Source organism: Propithecus coquereli, unplaced genomic scaffold (assembly GCF_000956105.1).
Source record: "Propithecus coquereli isolate 6110/MARCELLA unplaced genomic scaffold, Pcoq_1.0 Scaffold120, whole genome shotgun sequence".
Taxonomy (NCBI): domain Eukaryota; kingdom Metazoa; phylum Chordata; class Mammalia; order Primates; family Indriidae; genus Propithecus; species Propithecus coquereli.
Window position 1 is genome coordinate 739598 of NW_012136081.1, and position 4825 is coordinate 744422.

General features: G+C 45.4%; 1 protein-coding gene across 1 annotated transcript in view; it reads right to left on the minus strand.

Moving 5' to 3' along the window:
- The window catches only part of HRASLS5 (HRAS-like suppressor family, member 5), a 21445-nt gene that overhangs the window by 1981 nt on the left and 14639 nt on the right, over positions 1–4825 (minus strand). The window lies entirely within an intron of this gene.

The following is a 4825-nucleotide window of genomic DNA, read 5'->3' on the forward strand; positions in this document are numbered from 1 at the left end:
GAGAGAAAAGGGGAGAGCCTTGGATTTTATAGAGGGTTTTTCAGGGGGAAGTAAATAGATTCTTTTCAGACAACCAGGAGGGATGTGGAAAGTAAGTTCCCCTCTTGCATTCCATTCCTTTATCTCCCTAGGGAACAACTCAGGAGGGATAAGCACCTCCTTATCAGGAGGGATAAGAAAAGTAAGTTCCTCTCTCACATTCCATTCCTTTACCTCCCTAGGGAATAACCGGGAGGGATAAGCATCCTCCTTATCAGGAGAGATAAGGAAAGTAAGTTTCCCTTTTGCATTCCATTCCCTTATCTCCCTAGGGGTCTAGCAAAGGCTACCTGCCTAATACACCCCTAGGAAGGGGAGAGCAGTGGGTTTTATAGGAAGTTTGTATGGAACATTGGGGAGGGTGAATTCTTTATGCCTAACACTGTGAAATCCCAGAGCTTTGGGGGAGCTGCTCAAGGCTGCTCTGGGTACCCACACACAGGGTATAGAGGTATGGAAAACAGAACCCTCAGCATCTGCATTTGACCTATGGAAAGTTCTTGCTATATTCCCCTGAGCTGAGATGGTAGTGAAGCCTGCTCCTGCTACAGTTGTGCAAGACTGGGCTCCTTGAAGCACCAAAGCTGCCCTCCTGAAAGATTTCACCACTGGTGAGCCCCGGATGGCGCAGCCCTTTGCCTCTGCCCAAATTGTCTCTATTGTGATGCATCTTTGGGCCTTAACAACCCTCTTCCCCCATTTATCTCGGGTCTCATTGTAAATCAACTCTTTGTTTCAATTTCCTTATTTTGCCAACTGGAGACATTACTGCTATAAATGCTTACTCAGTTAAAGCACCAGACAAAGCTGGCCGAGTGGGGCGGTCTGCTTAGGGGGCCACAAAGTCTGTAGTGGAAATAATGGAGATGAACACATAGCCCGACGGGTTAAATGAAGGTTCTTGTAGGGATGTTTCTAAAGTGTGCAAAACAGTGACCAGAACAGCGTGAGCACTCAATGAATGTTACTGTTGTTGTTGTCATTATTATCTTAGTCCCATTAACAGTAGGCAGACCATGTCAAGGAGGGCTTCCAGTCTAGCAGATGCCCCTCTGGCTTTTTCACAAAGCTGTGGGTCCTGTTTTGGGCAGAGCTGCTCCATTTTTTTTTTTTTTATCTTTTTTTTACATTGGGCAGCTCAGTGATACTACGCCTGAAGAGAGGGTTCTGCTGAAAAATGTGGAAGCCGCTGTTCTGGAAAATCAACCAAGGCCGTGGGTTCCTCATCTTTCAGACTCAGAACTCACAGCCACCCCTGACCACTGCCCGTGGGTTCAGGCAAAGGTGGGAGTAGGCAGAGCTTGGCACTTGGGAGACACTCAAAAATGGTTTTTGAATGAATGAATAGACATGAACCCTGATATGCTCCAGAGAGTGTCTGGCCCGCTGGGTTCAAACCAGAAAGAAGCCAGAAAAGTGTCTTTCTGTCCCAAATATATGCAAGAGATGGAGAAGCCCTTTGCTTAGAAGTTACTAAACACTCTTTGGTAAGGGGGAGATGTTTGTTAATCAAACATCCAGTTTTTTTGATTAAACATTGATATTAATATGGTCCATGAGTTCAAAAGTCATCTTCAGATTAAAAGGTTCACTGAAACATGGCTGAGTTAGTTTATAGCTAACAGGAATATAGTTTTATACAATATAAATTTCTGATACTTTGGTTCTGCTTCAAAGGAAGTCTCAACCTAGACCATATGATGGGTAGAGATTGAAGGAAGAGGTACAGGGAACCCAACTAATTTTCAGGGCTCGGGGGAAGGATGGGATTTCGGGAAGAGGAACTGGAGGCAATGGCTTCATCCTAGTCATAACTAACAGAAGTGAGGGCAGAGGGAGGAAAAGGCACGCACCCAGACTCCAGCATCTAGGAAATAGGAAGAGGCAGTCGAGTTTGGATTGCCAAAGAAAGGATGGAGGGCAAAAAGTTGAAGAGTTTCATTGAGAGTCTATTTTCTTCTAATCAATCTTGCCCCCTTCCACATTCTTCATATTTTCTAGGCATCCCCAGAGCCATAAGAGAACCCTTTCTCTAGCCTTCTTGGGTGGCCTCAGCTCTCAACTGGCACTACAATCCCCAGCCATAATTTCAGACCTGTCACCATGTCAACATTCTTCAAAACATAAAAACCACTCCTTGCTCTCCCTCATTCACATGGAAAAGGCTCATTGATTAAATTAGTTAAAATATTCATCTGAAATCAGTGAGAATAGAAACTTTAAATATTTTGGTAATTATAAGGTAGGAAAGCAAGATGAATGGTTTCATCAATGATACCTTCAATCAAGAATTTTTAAACAATAAAGACTAAATTTGATGTATAATTTTAAAAAGAAAATATTTCTTGGGAAATGTGTTTCTAGATTAAGGTATAGTGGGCCCCTAAATAGCGACTCAACAATTTTTCTTAAAGTCCTCCCCCCAAGCCCAAACTACACTGTGGGTCGAAAAGGGCAGAATTAAGATAAATGGAAAGAAACTAGAGGTATTTTAATTCAATGAAAAGAATTCTGGAAAGAGTTCTTCATTACTGGAAATGTTTGAGCAGAGGTTTCCAGGGTGTTTCTGACGGCATTCAAGCATCAAAGACCAAGGTCAGCCTAAGAAACAAGCAAGGCTCCTTCCTACAAAGAGTAAAATTAGATAAGTATGTGAAATGCCTAGCACAGTGCCTGGCACATAATAGATACACAATAGATATTAATTCTTCCCATCATCAGAGTCCTTGAGTCTATGACCACATACAATGGATGTATTTCTAGAGGGGTAATTGGATACATTCTAGATTCTTCCAGAAGCTCACAATTTTCTTAACCAGGGCCATTGACAGAAGAAAGCAAGGGGAGGGAAGGAGGCATGTTCTCTTTGCAGTGTCAGTAGCTCTTCCTCTACGTGGCGTTGTCAGCCTCTTCAGGCAGTTAGTGGTTTGGGTCTTATGCTATCCACCACGGCTGAAATAACCGCTCCTGCAGCCTTCGCTCCTTCCGTCAGGGCATGTTCTACCGGCAAAGCACAAGAGTCCCAGGACAGTCAGTACCAGCCCCAGGCTTGCACGTTCCCCTACTTCCACCCCACCATTTCCATTCAGGAACTAGCCTGTTTGGAGTCTTTTCCTAAAAGAGGAAGCAGCCTGTGCCATCCTATGTTTCCAAAAATCCCGGAGTTGCAAGAGACCAACCGAAGCCAGGATTGCATCCTCTTCCTCCCTCAGAGCCATTCGGCCCAGGGTCTGCCTCCAGCATGGGGCTCAGAGGCAAAAGATCTCAGAGCAACACAGCCACTGAGGTTCTCATTCTACCAAAGGGGAATCTGAGAGCCAGCGTGGGTGACTCGCTTGGTCAGAGCCGCACGGTGAAGTGATGTCCAAGCTCAGCTCTGGGCTTGGGTCTCATGACTCCTGGACCCAGGCTTCTTCAGAGAGCTTCCTGAAATGCTCATGATCCTTGGGGTCACCTTTTTATGCACAAATGCTCATGGGATGGGAGATTCCTCACACCAGAGCCCACCAAGGCCCTGGCCCCAGAGCAAGGCCTCACAAGAATGGAATACAGGATAGGAGAGGATGCAAGAAAGTAAAGGGGTGGGGGCGAGGGGTGGGCAAAGGCCACCAGTGCCCACTGAGAGATGGGAGAACAAGAGTAGAGAGGCCAACTTTGGGATTTGAGCCCACTGTTCAGAGAATATAAGAAACATAGGGAAAACATAGAACAATTATGTTCTTCCTTGATTTTTTTTTCATCTATTCAAAAGGGGACAATAAACACTTCCACTGCTGATCTCATGGAGTTTTAGTAAGGATCACTTACTAACAAGAGCAGCCCAAACAGTTGCAGACACTTAGGCTTCAAAGCTCTTTCGCGTGTACTGTACCACATTTAATTTACCATTGCCCTGTGTGGCAGGGGGTCACAGAGCCACAGTGCAGCCCCACAGAGTGTCAGAGAACAGGAATGACAGCCCAGTGGCCTCATCAATTGGCTGTTCGAGAAAAGCTGAGAATCCAGATCTTTTATATAAAATTTCTCTATTTTCAAATGTTGACAAGTAATCACATAAAAAAAAATACAAATCCAAGATATGGCCCATAGGCTACTAGTTTGCAACCTCCACCTATCCCTGCTTTGTAAAGGAAGAAACAGTCTCAGAAATAAAGTGACTCAACCAAGGAGACCCCCGACTTAATAGCTGAGCTGGGGCTCCAACCTGGTGGTCTTACTATCAGCCCAGTTCCTTTTCTGTTCCTCCATGGGTTAACAGAGGTGAAAATACCTCCTGAACCCTAAAGTCCTGTAAAAATAGAAGGCACTACGAGTACAGCAAATAATATGACGACACCACTGATTGCCATTCTGGTCACTGAGATGACAAACTCCAAGAAAGCTCTAGGGGAAGCCACCATCAGGGCAAATGGGGACACACCTGCTGGCTCCTGGGCACGCCGTATCTGAGGTCATTGACGAAGTCCTCACAATTCCCTTCGATCAGGCTGTACTGCACGATCTTGTTGACCATCTGTTTCGTACGTTGCATGATCTTGTCCACAGGCAGGGGCAGGTACATCCCATCGAGCTTGTTGTTGATCTTCCAGGAGCAGCCATGCAGCACGTCCTCCAGGCAACTGTATTTCACAACAGCACAGTTGCTAAAAATAGAAGTGATACTGCCGACCCCAAATTCCTCACCTAGAGATCAAAGACAACAGTTGGAAAGTGCAAGGAGTAGCACCAGCTCAGTCTAAGACTTTGGGTAAGCCCCTTCCACTTCCATTGGGCCTTGTTCTCACCA